Source organism: Megascapheus bottae, chromosome 4, assembly GCF_031878675.1.
Source record: "Megascapheus bottae isolate mThoBot1 chromosome 4, mThoBot2.hap1, whole genome shotgun sequence".
In the NCBI taxonomy this organism is placed as follows: Eukaryota; Metazoa; Chordata; class Mammalia; order Rodentia; family Geomyidae; genus Megascapheus; species Megascapheus bottae.
Genome location: NC_143512.1, coordinates 47148125 through 47165735, shown reverse-complemented (window position 1 = coordinate 47165735; position 17611 = coordinate 47148125). Strand labels below are relative to the sequence as shown.

At 41.1% G+C, this 17611-nt stretch overlaps 1 protein-coding gene across 3 annotated transcripts in view; it reads left to right on the top strand.

Annotated features, from left to right (window-relative positions):
* Positions 1–274: 274 nt before the first annotated feature.
* Fam169a (family with sequence similarity 169 member A) overlaps positions 275–17611 on the top strand; it is a 50442-nt gene continuing 33105 nt past the window's right edge. For 2 of the 3 annotated variants that reach the window (XM_090331831.1, XM_090331829.1), the window contains exon 1: positions 940–1073. The gene's annotated coding sequence lies outside the window, so the exon portion shown is untranslated. Of the gene's footprint in view, positions 294–939; positions 1074–17611 lie in introns of those variants that run through there. The other variant, XM_090331830.1, reaches the window with a different exon arrangement.

Sequence of the window (17611 nt, the reverse complement as noted above, 5' to 3'; positions counted from 1 at the left end):
AATTTCAAATTCATCCGGATGAGCTGAAAACAATGCTGTTTTTTTTTAAAATAAATGTATTATTTAGAGTTTAAAATGACCAATGTAGCTTGTCATCACTTTTGTTTTAAAATTTTTAAAAAACCATTTAAACTAACTCACACATAGTTAGAAGAGCTATCATACTATCAGCGTGGGCAAGAGGACAGAATTAGCCGAGGGCCCGGGCCGAGGCTGGCGGGGGAGGGACGGGCAGAAGGGGAAGGCCGTCCTCCCGGGTCGGGGTCAGTCTGTGTTCTCAGAGTCGGACACAGGTAAGGTCTAGGCGGAGTGTGGTGGTCTCCATTATCTCCAGATCAAAGTCCGGGCGGCGGGGTCTCCCCAGAGGGCGGGTGGCGCCCAGGATCTCCCTCCCCGCGGGCACATTTAGGCCTGGTCGGGGTGTGTGTGTGTGTGGTGGGAGCGGAACTCCGGGATCCCGGCCGGCCGGCCGGCGCCCCCAGTGTTCCGCGGTCCTGGGCCGGGACGGCCGCGCCCACCTGGGCGATCTCAGGTCCGGCCTGCGCGGAACGCCGCCGGCGGGATTCCACAAAGGCTGACATTAACGCACGACGCAGATTCCGCGCCGCAGCCCCCGCGGCTTACCCGCAGCTATTTTTATCCGTAAGCCAAGGTCACTCTTTAATACCGGGCCGTTATCCGGGCCGGGGCGCCGCGCCGTCGGGTGGCGGGTGCCGTCCGTGCCGCCCTCCTCCCCACCTCCGCGGCGAGCGAGCACCTGCCGGCCGCCGGTGGAGGCTGGGCGGCGGCCCGGCGCGGGGAGGAGGGCCGCGCGCGCCGGCGGGGGGACTCGCGGGGGGCGCGGCGGAGCCAAAGGCGCGGCGGCGCTCGTGCGTCACGCCGGCGGAGGGCACGGTGGGCAGCGGCCGACCCCGTGAGCGGCGCGCCGGGCGTCGGAGCCTTAGGGGCGGGTGGTCGGGCCGGGGCGTCGCCAGCCAGTCAGCCCAGCCAGCCAGCCAGCGGCCGCCGGCTCCATTCATTCGCGCAGCTCCGCCTCCTGGCTCCGGCTCCCGCGGCTCCTGGACCCGGCTGAGGTGAGTGCGCGGCTCGCGTGCGCCGAGGGGCGCCGAGCGAGGCCCGAGGCCGTGGGGCCCACGCCGGCCTCGGGTCCCACTTGGCCGGTCTCACGTCCTCCTCGCCGGGTGGGCGGCGCCGCGGGGCTGCGGGCTGCAGGCGCGCGGAGGCCTGGGCCCGGCGTAGGCCCGCGAGGCCGCAGGGTCCCGGGACGCGCGCAGGTCGGGCGGGCGGCGGGCGCGGGGGGTCCGGCGGGGCTGGGGGCGCCCCCAGGTGCGCCGGCGCCTCCATCTTGTGTGAGGGGATGCCGCCGCTTCTCCTCGCCGCGCGTTCTCAGTGGGTGTCGCGGCTCCGGCCCGGGAGCCCTCCGCACGCCCACCTTCCCCACCTGGATATGGGTTTTATTGATGCATTTTCTTTACCGGGCGCCGGAGCTCGTGGGGCGGGCGGCCGGGTGGCGGGGCGGGGGAGGTGGGGTGGAGGGTTCCGGGCCCGCCGAGCCCGCGGCCTCCCGGGAGGACCTGGCCGCCTCTCTCACCTGTGATCACCGCGGAGGTTTGCAATCCGGATTTTTGAAATTTTCCTCTAGTTTCGCTCGCGGTTGTCCATTGTGCAGTGTCCCCCGAGGCCTGTGCCTCGGGCGGGGGAAGGATGAAGCCTGGAGGGCTTCTGGCCCCCGGGTCTGCATTCACGTGGATCCCCTTAATACTGTCCTTGGGGAGCAAGCCCCCCAAACATCTCCCTCGCTTTTGTGGAGGTTCGTGTGGACATGCCTAGGAGGAGTAGGTTCAGAGAAAACCACCTGATGCAGGTTCCTTCCTCCTCTGGGAGATCCTTTTAAAATCCTCAAATAAAACACCTTGGGAAGATTCTTTTTTAATATATATATATATATATATATATATATATAATATAAGGGGGTGCAGGGAGGTGGTCTGTGTTGCCGAAAATTACCCCTAAGGGAAATATTGTGATTTTTTTCAAGAATTGTTTGTTTACACGATCTGTGATTTCAGATTCCAGAGAATATGAGGATTCTTGTTTTTTTAATTGGTTTCCTTAAGGATGTACTGCTTAAGCACCGAATGGATTATACCCCGGGCACTATTTTATCTCTGCATCACAGACAGGGATTAACATCTGGAATGGTGGCTGTTGCATAATGCATGCATACATTGGAGTCTGGGAAGGAATGCTCCAAAATGGGTCTGGGTTTGTTGTGCTTGCCATACATTTTCAGTTTTAAGAATTTTGCACATGTAGGATGTGCAGGCTACCTTAACAGAATATTCAGGAAAGGGAGGTAGTTGACTACTATTAAATGGAGAGGGTTCAAACATTTTATTTATTTTTGCTTTTGCTTGTTTAAGGCGAGAGACAGGGAATGACATCCATTTGTAGTAAGACTCACCGAAGAATATTAATAGTAGTTCTAGTAGATTCTTCTTTAAACTTACAGGATCATGAGTTTGACGAATCTAGAAGTAGCTCATGTGAGTAGCAACATTGACATAAATGACTCCTTATGGTGTTTTACTGTAGATTTTAGGTTCCAAAAGGATCCAAATCTAACTTCATAAATAGTCAAATAATTACAAATGGTTTTAACATAAGAGTGGGATATTTATCAGAGGACTGATACAGAGGAAAAAAGGTTCATACTTGAAAGTTTTGGAAAATAAAAATTCCTGTCATCCTTTAAAATACATTAATCAGGTTTTGTGTGTGTATGTGTGAGCGTGTGTGCCAGTCCTGGGGTTTGGACCCAGGGCCTGAGCAGTATCCTTGGGCTTTCTCAGTCCAGCACTCTACCCCTTAAGCCACAGCACCACTTCTGGTTTTTTCTGTGTACGTGGTACCAAGGAATCGAACCTGGGTCTCTGTGCATGCTAGGAAAGCACTCTACCACTAAGCCAAATTCCTGGCCTTATAATTTTTTAAATATTTTTTATAATTATTTTTATATTTAGTCACACAGTTAATTGTCTACAAATGAGTGATTCCGTATCATACACCCTCTATAACAGAAGTATGCTTACTATCGCACCAAAGGGTTAATAGCTGAAAGACTCTACTTTGTTGTCTCTGACACACACACACACACACACACACATTTACAGAAACTAAATGCATTCCCATTTGTCCCTTCTTGCTCTGATTTGCTGAACATAGTACTCTGAGGAAAATAATTACCTATGCTTGTATCTTCTGATATTTTCTCCAAGTGGTTTGAAGGTTTCAAGCCTTACATTAAGATTTTTTATTCATTTGGAGTTGATTTTCTATCTGATCAGATAGAGGTCTAGTTTCATTCTTTTGTTGGTTGATAACCAGTTTTGTCAGCATCCTTTGCTAAAAAGGCCATCTTCACTGTATGCTTTTAGCTTCCTTTGTCAAAAAATCAGCTGGTTTTATCTATATAGTTTTAATTTCCTGTGGCTTTCATATTTGCTTCTCATTAGAACCATACTTCCCCCCCCCCCCGTGGCTCTGTAGTATAATTTGATGTTAGAATTGTGTTCCTTCAGCATTGTGCTTTTTGCTCATGACTTATTTCACTATTTGGAGTCTTTTAAAATGACTTCATGTGAGTTTTAGATTGGGTTTTTAAATTTCTGCAATAAATTAATTTTTGTAAAATGGGCATTGCCTTGAATCTACAGATAACTGTTGGTTGTATGCCATTTTCACAATACCAGTTTTGCCATTCTATGGACATTGGAGGTCTTTTCATCTTTTAGTGTCTTCATTTTTTTATTCAAATTTTTATAGGATTCCTTGTAGAGATTCTTCACCTGCTTAGTTAAGGTTATACTTGGGGATTATACTTTTTTGAGGCTTTTGTGAATAGAATTGCTTTTCCTAAATTCTTTCTCAGCCTACTTATTACATAGAATATAAAAAAAGGTTTTATGTGTGTATACATATTGTAATAATTTTTGTTTTTTCTTTTTTGCCAGTCCTGGGCTTGAACTCAGGGCCTAGACTCTGTCCCTGAGCTTCTTTTGCTCAAACTTAGCACTCTACCACTAGGCCACACTCCCAGCCTTATAATTCTTTTTTCCTGTTGTTTGGGGGGCTTGAACTCAGGGCTTGAGCACTGTCCCTGAGCTTTTTCATTCAAGGCTAGTGCCACTTCTGGTTTTCTGATGGAGATTAGGGATTTTTCCTGCCCAGGCTGGTTTTGAATGGTGATCCTCAGATCTCAGCCTCCTGAGTAGCTTGGATTACAGGTGTGAGCTACCAGCACCCAGTTTGAAAATGTTTTTTTTTGTTTGCTTGTTTGTTTTTTGGTATCTAGGAGTCATTTGGTGGTATTTTTAGGGTATTTTTAAGTATTAAAGAAAAAAATAATGAAATGTGTCATTTGCCATACAAATGAATGGAACTGAAGATCATCATTTGAGTGACATAAGCCAAGCTCAGCAAGTATCACAGGTAGAACCTAGCAGGATAGACAGAGAAAAATGTTACAAATATATATACACCTATGTGTGTGTACACTTTTTTGTTCTTGTTGTAGTTGTTCATCTTGGGGCTTGAACTCAGGGCTTGGGCATTCCCGGAGCATCTTTGTGCTCCAGGCTAGCACACTGTACCCCTTCAGCCACAGCACCACTTCCTATTTTTGAGTGGTGGCTTGGAGATGAGTCTCATGGGGACTTTTCTGCCTGGGCTGGCTTTGAACTGTGATTCTCAGATCTCAGCCTCCTGAGTAGCTAGGATTATAGGAATGAGCCACTGATACCCAGCTTTGGTAACTATATTTTATTTTATTTTATTTATTTATTTATTTTTTGCCAGTCCTGGGCTTGAGCTAAGGGCCTGAGCACTGTCCTTGGACTTTCTCAAGGCTAGAGCTCTACCACTTGAGCCTCAGCACCACTTCTGGCTTTTTTCTATGTATGTGGTACCGAGGAATCGAACCCGGGTCTTCATGCATGCTAGGCAAGCACTTTAACCACTAGGCCAAACTCCCGGCCCCTGGTAACTATATTTTAAAAGTACAGCTGGGTGTAGTGACTCATGCCTATAATCTTTTTTTTTTATTGTAATTAGTAAAAGGGTTACATGATATTTGCCAGATAGAAGGTGCATTAATTCACATACATTGATACCCTTTCACATGTCTTGGTACCTATTACCCTCCCCCCCCTCATGCCTATAATCTTAACTAGTTGGAAGGCAAAGATCAAGAAGATAGTGGTTTGTGGTCAGTCTAGGCAAAAATGAGATCCTTGTCTTGTTCAATAAAAGCTGGTTATAGTGCTTTGTGCTATCATTCCACCTATGTGGGAACCATAAATAGGACCGTAGTCCAGGCCAGCCTGGGCAAATGTTAGCGCTTACACCAGAAATAATGAAAATAAGAAGACTCTAATGGTAGAGTGCCTACCCAGCAAGCAAAGGCCCTGGGTTCAAACCCAAGTATCATCCCCTCCCCCCCAAATAATATAGTTGAAGCCAAACATCAGTGGCTCATGCCTACAATCTTAACTACTCAGGAGGCTGAGGTCTGAGGATCACAGTTCAAGGCCAGCCTAGGCAGGAAAGCCCCCATGAGACTCTTCAGTTGACCATTAAAAAACAAACAAAAAAACCCTGAAGTGGAGTTTGTGGTTCAGGTGGTAAAACACTAGTCTTGAGCAATTAGAAGTTTAGGAATAGCATCCAGACCCTGAGTTGAAGCACCAGTACACATGCACATGCAGAGACACAGCCCATGTGAGTTTGCAAGAGTGTAACAAGAGTGTTTATATAGGCTCTGGCTCCAAGTACAGAGTTGAATAAGCCTAGAAAGGAACAAGAAATGGCAGGGCAACCTTTCAGAGACAGCTGCTTTTCTATTGATGTGATGCTTTGCTGGGAGGAACGACCCTTGGTTGCGATTTTAATTATTGTGTTAGCTTTAGATCACTGTGACAAAATGCCTGAGATAAATAATCAGCTTACAAAGAGAAAGGTTCATTTAGACTCTCAGTTTCAGAAGTTTTCAGACCATGTCTTCTTGGCTCTGCTTCCTTTGGTCCTGTGGTGAGACACCATCAAGATAGGAGAGCAAAGCTGTTCACCTAATGATTGCCAGGAAATGAAGAGAAAGGGACTGAGGTCCCAGGATTCCCATTCAAAAGCATAGCTCTAGGTATAGAAAGACCAAACTCTTTCTAGGGCACTGGAGCAGGAGTAAAGCACCCATAAGCATTGTTAAGGGTTGATAAGCACTGTTAAACGCTAGAAAGAATGTTGAGCATTCAGGTCTTTATTGAAAGAACTCTATAGTTTTGTTTTGTTTTGTTTTATGCTAGTACTAAGGCTTTAAACACTCTTGCTTAGCTTTTTGCTCACATCTGGCATTCTGCCACTTGAACCGTGCTTCCAGACCAGCTTTTTTGCTGATTCATTGATGATTGAGTTTCAAAGACTTTTCTACCCAGGCTCCCTTCAAACCTTAATCTCGGCTTCTTGAGTAGCTAGGATTAAAGGCATGAGCTACTGGTGAGCAGCCCTAAAAATTGCAGGGAGCCATCTACTTGGGCAGTAGATACTTTTTTTGGCCGCGTATGTGTGGATGTTTCAGATTTCTTACCATCCCTGTGAGAACACGCTGATTGCAAAGGCCACTGTAACTGTTCTAACTGTACGTTCTTCCTAGTCTGGGAAACCTTGCCCAAGTCACCCCTGCTTCACACAGCCTTCACCTGCCTTTAGAAAGCAGCACCCCAAGATAAGCCTTGTTAAACTACAGATGACCCTGCAGCTCTTCTCAATCAAGATGAGTTAGAAGGGTCCTCTTTAGTAACTCAACAAGAAGCCAGCACTATGTGAGAATGGAATCTGTACTGTGATTGGTACAAATACAGTCCTTCATTTGTATACCACAGCCTTCTCCTAGCTGTATAACTAGACGGTTCAACTAACTTTTGTGTGATTCAGGATATACTCTGTTTTCTGGTGTTTTAACATTAGACCCAATAAGTCTAATTTGACTGGATTTTTTTTTCTTGTGATTTTTATCTTAAGCAGAATAGGCTGAACTGGTAACTCAGGGGTGACATTAGTTGCAAGAAGACAGTTGATGAGAGTAGCAGGTCCGAAGCAGCAGGGAGTAAGGAAGGGCTGTAGAAGTATAAAAATTAGAAGGCAGTGTGCAAGATACTGTAAGCCCCAGTTGCTGGGAGAATTCCTGGGAGTTGCCTAGCCTTGAAAGCTGAGGGATCCTGCTGTCCCAGGCTTGAGAGCTACTATACTAGCTGCCTTAATGGCCCGTGGCTCCCAATACCTACAGCTCAAGAGTTGTAACCTTGGCTGCTGCTGACTGTTGAGCACTGCTCTTGTTTCCAGCTTAGCTTAGAGAATTTCTCCAGCTGCTGAATGCTAGGCTACTGGCTTTCCTATCACAGAGATGTAATTTCCTCCCATCAGGTTCTGCCTCCTAAGGATATCATCTCCCATTTGCTTCACAGACTGGTGACTAAACTTTTTTTTTTTTTTGACCAGTCCTGGGGCTTGAACTCAGTTCCTGGGCACTGTCCTTGTGCTTTTTCAAGGCTAGTGCTCTACCAGTTGAGCCACAGCACCACTTCTGGGTTTTTTGTGTATGTGGTACCAAGGAATTGAACCCAGGGCTTCATGCATGCTAGGCAGGAACTCTACCACTAGGCCATTCTCCCAGGTCCTGGTAACTAAATTTTAATGCCTGTCCTTCTGGGAGATATTTATCCAAACCATAACAGTTTAGTAATAATGTGAGGGAATGGGGTTTAGTGGTGGTAATGTGGTAAAACTAAGCATAAAATTTTGTTTAGCTTTTGTTGTGAGATGCAAATATATTTGTTTTAAATTTAAAACACTAACCTTCATGGTTCTAAATGAGATAAACCTCTGATACTTTATTTTGAAGATACCTACAACACTAAGCATGTTGTTTTGACTTCTTTTGAACAACAAAAGCCCCAGACTGTGGCCTTCAGGCTTATGTCAAACCTTGGTCAATTTTACTAAAGCCCTGTGAAGTCACATGTATTAGAGAAGCCAGGTATAGGCTAGGAGCCAGTGACTCATGCCTGTAATCCTAGCTACTCAAGAGGTTGAGATCTGAGGGTTACGGTTTGAAGCCAGCCTGGACAGGAAAATCCATGAGACTCTTACTTTCAACCACCAAAAAATTTGCCAGAAGTTGAGGCTCAAGTGATAGAGTCCAACCTTGAGCAAAAAGAACTAGAGGACGGCACCTAGGCCCTTGAGTTCAAGCCCCAGTACTGGCATCAAGGAAAAAGAAAAGCTAGGTTTAAAATAAATAATTTTAGATCAACTGTCTAATGTTGAAACTAACTGAATTTCATGGTATAATAATTTAGTAGTTCGTGTTCTGTAAATTGCTCCTGTGAGATTACAAGCAGTACTCAGTAATTTGGGTCATGAGGTAGTGGAGTTGCATGTTGTCTTTATTGCAGAACAGTGTGTACTAGGGTCAAGTGAATTGTTCAATTTCAAGTCTACTTCTGTTTCTCTCTTTAAATTCATCTGTTAATTTATTGTTAGATTTTGCAACTATATTAGAGGGCTGTAAGTAGAATTCTATCTTGCTTATAGTGTGGAAGTAGTTAAGGATTTAGTATACACTACTGGATGTGAACTTTTAGTATTCTATGCTCTGACTTTTTGGAACATGTTAAGAATCTCAGTTGAATTTCATTTCAGCCATATATATTTTGCTTTGCTTCTTCGGGGTTAGCTCCTCTCATTTACATTCTGCCTTGGAAGTAGAGTGCTGACATGCAAACTAAATTTTGCCTATTAGATGCATTTAAGACTGCTCTACAAAATGAGCTACTAGAAGAAGCATGCTTCAAATTAAATCTAGCTTTTTTTCTGTGTATGTGGTACCGAGGAAATGAACCTGGGTCTTTGCATGGCTAGGCAAGCAATCTACCACTAGGCCAAACTAGGTTTTTCTTAATAAAGCCATACTGGCATTATTAACAAATTTATTCATTTAAGATATATGCACATGGATTTCTTCAAAAAAGAATTTAGTGCTTTTTTTTGGCAGGTCCTGGGGCTTGAGCTCAGGACTTGGGCTCTATTCCTGAGCCTCTCTGTGCTACTACTACTTGAGCCACAGTGCCACTTAATGGCTTTATGTGATACTAAGGAATTGAACCCAGGGCTTAATGTATGCTAGGCAAGCACTCTACCTCTAAGCCACATTCCCAGCCCAAATTTAGCATTTTTGATGTTTATTTTTATGAGTTATTCGCTCTCTCTGCTTACTTATTTGCATTTTAGCATGAAAAAAGACAGTTTAATTGGTCTGTATTATGGAATTAGCTGTTGTGGATTATGGGTCACCTTGGTTATATACAATTGACCTCTAAAATGTTCACTTTTAGATGTAAACTCTGTGTGTGTGTGTGTGTGTGTGTGTGTGTGTGTGTGTATGTGTAGGTATGTGTATGTGTATCTTTGTCTGTTGCCCAAATTCATGGTCTGAGGTATCCTCCTTGGTGTTGTTGGCCTACAGACAACACCAGTTCACCTGGCATAGATGCAAATGTTTTAGTATCTATTCAGCAGTTAATTTCAGTTTATTTTTTATTAAGAGACTCTTTCCTCTACATGTTCCCATGTTCAAATAAATTGTTTATAATTCACAACTGGTAATACTGTCATTTGCCTTAAGAGCACCTTTGTTCTTTTAACAATTGTGTTTTATACCAACTCTCTTTGCACATGCAAAATTTTGTCACAGTAATACCTTTTGCTTTTAAAGGGCTATAACATACCAAATACCTGCTAAGAACCTTCATGTTTCAATGATTGTTATATGGCACTATATTTTGGGGCATGAAGAAAGAATTAAACCTTTAGTTTGAAAGAATACTAGTTAAGACTTCCCTGATAAGCATTAGTCAGTACCATCTTAGGACTTCCGAGATGCTACTGTATGGTTGTAGCAGAGGGAATAGACATCAGCTATAGCTTGCTTACCCACTATATGTCCTTGAACAGATTGCTTAATTGCTTTGTGCTGCTTTTTTTTTTTTTAAATTAAATCTCTTCATCTGCCAAGTGAAAATGATTTAAGTACCTTTTTCATGGGTCTTCATTATAAAACATCAGGGAATTTATGGGAATTGCTTACAATAGAACTTGCCACAGAGTGCAGTATTGGATTCGTGATTATTACTGATCAAAAGATGCTTTTGCTTCCTGCTTTAAATAAGGTGGCAACCGGTATGAAGTTTGTTAACTTGTTGCCCATTGCCTCCAAAGTTATGGGTAGGCCTCACTTGTATGTAACTAAATATTTTCCTTTCACAGAAGATAAGAGATTGGCAAGCACTGTTCATCCACGAGAGATTTGGGGAGTTTTAGCAGGTTTTTTTTTTTTCAATCACTTCATTTTTGTCATGATGAAAAATCTCAGCTCTCTGAGTAGAGGTGAATGGTTCCATGCATCTAGCAGTAGGTCTGACAGAAGGACTAGAAGAGTAACAAATAAGCAAAGTAAGTAACAGATAAACAAAGAAATCAGTTAAGGTGATACAGTATGGGCCCTGTATTAGAAAGGGAAAGAACTGCTGTTAAGAGCGGAAAGAGAAAAGGGAGAATCATAAGGTTAGGAACTGGCTTTCTATGTAAAATATTGAAAACTTTTCTGATTATGTCGTCTGGATACCTACTTCACCTGTTCTCAGTGACAGACGTAGTCCTGAGAGGTAAGACCATTGCTTGGATTGGGTGAGTTAATTTTCTCTGAGAATATATTCTCTGAGGTGACTTTTAGCACTAAGAATACCTGTATGTTTGCCTTAGACCCACTTATCCTCCAAAGACCCCAGACAATAATAAAACCTATGAAAATCATGTGTAAAAATCAGGCATAAAGCATGTTAATATAAACATATGCTTGACAAAACAGTAGACACCAATAACAAGGATAATAGAGGCTATCTCACAAAAGTAGGAATTTGTTTTCCAGTTCTTTTTTGTATTTTTTTTGTATTTTTTTTGCTAGTCCTGGGCTTGAGCTCAGGGCCTGAGCACTGTCTTGGACTTTCTCAAGGCTAGAGCTCTACCACTTGAGCCTCAGCACCACTTCTGGCTTTTTTCTATATGTGGTACCAAGGATTCAAACCCAGGTCTTCATGCATGCTAGGCAAGTACTTTAACCACTAGGCCAAACTCCCGCCCCTTCGTATTTTTCTTAAATTGTCTTTTTTTTTTTTAAATAGTTCTATAAAACTGAGGAAAGGGAGTAAAATTATTATCAGATGGATAATACCCTGATGAGGGTATTAGAGCTCTTATGTAAGAAATGTGGTTATGTTTTTATACAGGTTAGCGGGATTAATAAGCACATCATTTGCTTAATATATAAATTAGTCTGGACACTTTTTACACTTCACTGTCCATTCTGTGTCATTCTTTTCATGAGCTAGTTGGCTTAAAGCTACATTAAGCTTTTTGAGTCATGTAGAATCTAGTTAGGCTTTTTGGTTTATCTTCTCATGGGCAGAATGTGAAGTACTTGATAAAATTTGATCTGACAGCTTTAAAGTTATGTAACATAGAACAGAAGCTTGCTTAACAAACAAAAAGAGGGTGAATTGGTGGACTTAACCATAGCAGCCTGTAGCTTTCTTCAGAAACTCATGCTCTTCTATTGCCTTCTTTAAATTGGGACAGAACTACCATAAGACACTGATTTACTTGGTCTTAAAATCACTGAGATTTGAAAAACAGCTTTAAGGATTTTTGGGATTATCCTGTCCAGTTGCATCACCTTATCAATGAGAATACAGAAGCCTAAAGAGCATGAGTAACTTACCTATGGTCATAAAGATAGAGTTAATAGCAGAGTGAACCTAGGAACCAAAGTCATAGAGTCCAATTCCATTGCTCTTTTTGGTATAATCGATTATGTCCTAATAAATTTATTGTCACAGTATTTTATAAAAAGAAGTGTTATACAACCATGACAAAATATTTTTAGGTTTGTTTTTTTTTTGTCGTGGGGCTTGAACTACAGGCCTTGGCGCTGAGCTCTTTAGCTCATGGCTAGTGCTCTACCACTTGAGCCACAGTGCCACTTCCATATTTTGAGTTTTTATACTGAATTAAAATAAGTAAATATTATATTTTGTATATAATTAATTACACCTCATTGCCAGGGTTCATGGTTGTTGTTTTTTGGTTTTTTTTTTTACCCCATTAGTGGCATAATATTAGTTAAGGCTTCTAAACTGTAAATTTCTTTCTTCATTGATAACCTGAAGCTAATATGAGTACCTCATTAGATATTACATGAAGTCTGACACATGAACACTCAGTACATATCACTTCCTGCTTCTGTAATCACTCCTAATTCTTTATCCTTCAAATTTAATAAAATTTAACATTGCAAATGGCAGGATTTGCAACATTAGGTTATTTTAGAAGGTTGCATGTATGTGCATGTACACCTTTGGAATTTATGTTTTTTAAATTGAAAACTGATGGATTTGGTTGTTTTTAACTTGTGTTCACAACTTTTATTTTTCCCCAATGCTTGTCTGTGTGAGAATTTGAGTATATTTAAATTTCAGACTTAATGGGGCTGGGAGTTTGGCCTAGTGGTAGAGTGCTTGCCTAGCATGCACAAAGACCTGGGTTCGACTCCTTGGTACCACATACTTAGAAAAAAATCCATAAGTGATGCTGAGGCTCAACTGGTAGAGCTCTAGCCTTAAGAAAGTCCAGAGACAGTGCTCAGGCCTTGAGCTCAAGCCAGGACTGGCAAAAAAATAAATAAATAAATAAAAATTCAGACTTGGAAAATAGAATTGTTTTATACTTCAATAAAGTTTTACATAAAAATAAAATAATCATTAACTAACAATGTAGATGAGTACCACAGTTACTTTCCTACTTGCAGTATTTGATCTAAGAATGTTTAAGAATGATGAGTTCTGTTTCATAATTTAGTCATGTTTCACTTGGTTTTGATCTATATGAAAATCTACTGTAGTGATCATGTGTTGTTCCATTATCTTTTTCCTTCCTCCTCTTCCTGTTGTGTTTTTGGAGGTTCTAGAGATTGAGCCCAGGGCCTCCAGCAGTATTGTCTAAAATGTGTGATACAGTACTGGTGATTTAATTTTTAAAAATCATAGTCAGGTGGACATTTAAATTAAAATAGACATTTTAATGCCAATTAGGAGAATACATAAATCGAATGTAAATCTAACAATCTGGTTGTAGCCCGTCTTAGTAGTTTAGGATGAATAAAATGTTTCTACAGAAAGCAGGTTCACATTTTGATATATAACATCACATGGGCAATCTTGAAGCCATCATCTGTAGTGAACAAACAAACACAGAAGGACTGTTGGTGTTGACTACCTGTAAGACTCTGTCTTATTATTTTCTGTCTTCATAAAGACAGAAGAAAAGGAAAGGCTGTTTCTGGGGCTAAGGGAAAGGAGGAATGGAAAGTTATTGTTTAATTGGTACTGATTTTCTGTTTAGTATAAGAAAGTTCTGGAGATGGATACTGGTGGCTTTTGTATAACATTGTGAGCAAATATACTGCCATTGAACAGTACATAAAAACAATTAGAATGATAAATTTTATGTATATTTTTACTGTAATATGAGGAGGCAGCAATGGAATGTGTGTGTTTTCTATCTGTCTGTCTGGCCATCCTGGTGCCTAAACTCAGGTCCCACTCACTATCCTTAAGCTTTTTTTGCTCAGGGCTAACTCTCTTCAGTTGGAGTTATAATTCTTATTTCCTGCTTTTTTGAGTGCTTTTATGTTTGGAGATAAGAATCTTTAGACTTTCTACCCAGAATTATAAGCATGAACTACGAGTGCCTGACTGTGTGCAGTTTTTTTGTTTTTTATTTTTTCCCCTGTCCTGGGGCTTGAACTCTGGGCATTGTTTCCAAGCAATAGCACCACATCTGGTTTTCTAATAGTTAATTGGAGATAAAAGTCTCAAGGTCTTTAGTGCCCTGGCTGGCTTGGAACTGTGATCCCATTTATCAAGTCTGTCTCCAATCTGTTGTGACCCTGGGATTCTGTTCAGGAATCTTTTGCCTGTGCCTATGAGTTCCAGTGTCTCTCCAACTCTATCGTGAAGCAGTTTCAAGGTTTCTGGTCTGATATTGAGGTCTTTGATCCATTTTGAGTTAATGCTTGTATATAGTGAAAGGCTAGGGCCAATTTTTAGTTTTCTGCATATGGCTGCCCAGTTTTGCCAGCACCAATAATTGAATAGGAGTGTTTGTTCCACTGTATATCTTTGGCTCCTTTGTCAAATACAAGTTGACTGTAGGTATGTGGTTCTGTTTCTGGATCTTCTATTCTGTTCCATTGATAATCTGGTCTGTTTTTGTGCCAATACCATGCTGTTTTTGTTATTATGGCTCTATAGTAGAGTTTGAAGTCTGGTATTGTAATACCACCCGCACTGCTCTTTTTGCCTAGAATTGTTTTGGCTATTCTAGGTCTTTTCTTGTTCCATATGAACCTTTGGATTATATCTTCTATTTCAGTAAAGAATGTCTTTGGGATTTTAATGGGGATTGCATTGAATTTGTATATCAATTTTGGCAGTATAGCCATTTTTACTATGTTGGTTCTCCCTATCCATGCATTTCCTAGTGTCCTCTTTAATTTCTTTTGTTAGGCTTTTATAGTTTTCATTAAATAATTCCTTTACTTCTTTGGTTAAGTTAATTCCTAAGTATTTTATTCTTTTTGGGGCTATTGCAAATGGGATCATTTTCTTGATTTGGCCTTCTGTTTATGTATTGTTGGTGTACAAGAAGGTTACTGACTTCTGAAGGTTAAATTTGTATCCTGCCACTTTGCTAAAGTAGTTTATTAATTCTAGGAGCTTGGGAGTGGAGTTTATTGGGTCACTCAAGTAGCGGATCATGTCATCTGCGAATAGGGATAGTTTAATTTCTTCTTTCCCTATGTGGATCCCTTTGATGTCCTTTTCTTGCCTTATTGCTCTGGCAAAGGGTTCCAGCACTATATTGAAGAGAAGTGGAGAGAGTGGGCATTCCTGTCTAGTTCCTGATTTTAAGGTAAATGGTTCCACTCTTTCACCGTTTAGTATAATACTGGCTGTAGGTTTGTCATATATGACTTTAATTATTTTAAGGAATGTATCTCTTATTCCTATTTTTTCTAGTGCTTTCAACATGAATGGATGTTGTATTTTGTCAAATGCCTTCTCCACATCCAGAGAAATTAATCATATGATTCTTATCCTTAGCTCTATTGATGTAATATATTACACTGATTGATTTGTGAATGTTAAACCAGCTGTGCGTCTGTGGAATGAAGCCTACTTGATTGTAGTGTACAATTTTTAAAATTTGTTTCTTGATTCTGTTGGCTAGCATTTTATTGAGGAGTTTTGCATCTGTGTTCATTAGAGAGATAGGTCTGTAGTTTTCTTTTTTTGTTGGGTCTTTCCCTGGTTTGGGGATGAGAGTAATATTATTAGCTTCATAAAATGAGTTTGGTATTGCTCCTTCTGCTTCTATTTCTCAGAAGAGTTTCAAAAGTATAGGTATTACTTCATCTTTAAATGTCTTGTAGAATTCTGCAGTGAAACCATCTGGACCCGGGTTCTTTTTGATTGGCATTTCCCTGAGTGCTTCCACAATTTCATTGTATGAAATTGGATTGTTCAATTTGTCTACCTCTTCATTGTTCAATGTGGGCAGCCTATATTTCTTTAAGAAATCATCCATTTCTACTAGATTTTCTTGTTTCTTTGAATATAGGCCCTGGTAGTATTTACTCATAATGGACTGAATTTCTTGGATATTGGTTGTGTTTGTTCCCGTGGGGTCTCTAATCTTGTTTATTTGAGTCTCTCCTCTTGTTTTTTTTTTATTAATCTTGCCCGGGGTCTTTCTATTTTGTTGACTCGTTCAAAGAACCAACTTTTTGATTTATTACTTTTGTGTATAGAGGATCTTATTTCAATCTCTGATATTTCTGATTTTATTTTTGGTATTTCTGCCTTCTAGTTGTTTTAGAATTAATTTTTTCTTGCTCCTCTAGGTGCTTCAATTTCTTCTTTAGGTTATTTACATGCTCTTCTTCTGTCTTTTTAATATGGGCTCCTAGTGTGATAAATTTGCCCCTTAGAACTGCCTTTGCTGTGTCCCATAAGTTCCTTTCTGATGTCTCTTGATTGTCATTATATTGAAGAAAACTTTGAATTTCTTCTTTGATCTTATCTGTAACCCAGGAGTTATTCAGAAGTGTGTTGTTCAGCTTGTAAGTGTTTGAATGTTTTTTGACTTTTACTGCATTGTTCAGAACTAGTCTGACTCCACTCTGATCAGATAGAATGCAGGGGATTATATCAGTCCTCTTGTATCTGCTTAAGTTTTCTGTATGAACTATTATATGATCTATTTTGGAGTGTGTGCCATGTGCTGCTGAGAAAAACGTAGAGTTTCACCGTAGGATGGAATACACTGTGTGTATCTGTTAAGTCCAGCTGGGCTATGGTGTTGTTTAAGTCAATGATGTCTTTGCTTATCTTTTTTTTTTTTTTTTTTTTTTTTTGCCAGTCCTGGGCTTGGGCTCAGGGCCTGAGCACTGTCCTTGGACTTTCTCAAGGCTAGAGCTCTACCACTTGAGCCTTAGCACCACTTCCGGCTTTTTTCTATGTATGTGGTACCGAGGAATCGAACCCGGGTCTTCATGCATGCTAGGCAAGCACTTTAACCACTAGGCCAAACTCCCAGCCCCTTTGCTTATCTTTTGTTGAGTTGACCTGTCATTTGGTTAGAGTGGCGTGTTGAAGTCTCCCACTATGTTTGTGTTTGAGTCTATCTTGTTCTGTAATTTTAAGAGAGTTTGCTTGACGAATTTGGGTGCTCCCATGTTGGGGGAGTAAATGTTTATAACTGTAATATTCTGGGTATTGATTGTACCCTTTACTAATATGTAGTGGCTGCCTTTATCTTTATGTACTGATTTTTACTGAGAAGTTAATTTTGTCAGAGATTAAGATTGCAACTCCTGCTTTTTTGCACAGTGCATTGGAGTGGAAAATTTGTTTCCATCCTTTTACCTGGAGCTCATTTCTGTCTTTGGCAGTGAGGTGGGTGTCTTGAAGGCAACATATGGATGGGTCTTGTTTCTTAATCCAGTCTGCTGCTCTGTGTCTTTTGATTGGATTGTTCAGCCCGTTCACATTTAGGGAAATTATGGAAAAGTGGTCAGTGTCCTTCGTCATTATTTAATTTTACTTCTGAGTTTCTTTCTCTCTTTTTTTCCTCTTTTGTGTTTCGTGATTTATAGGTAATTGCTTCTTGATGGGGGTTCTAGTTGTTCTGCAAGTTGTTCTTGATTATTTAATATTTTTTGTAATGCTGGTTTAGAGTGCATGTATTCATATAGCTTCTCTTTGGAATGAAAATATTCTTGTTTCACCTGCAAATGTAAATGCTAGTTTTGCTGTATAAATCAGTCTGGGTTGACAGTTGTTGGTCTTCAGGGTATGAATGATGTTTTTCCAAGCTTTCCTTG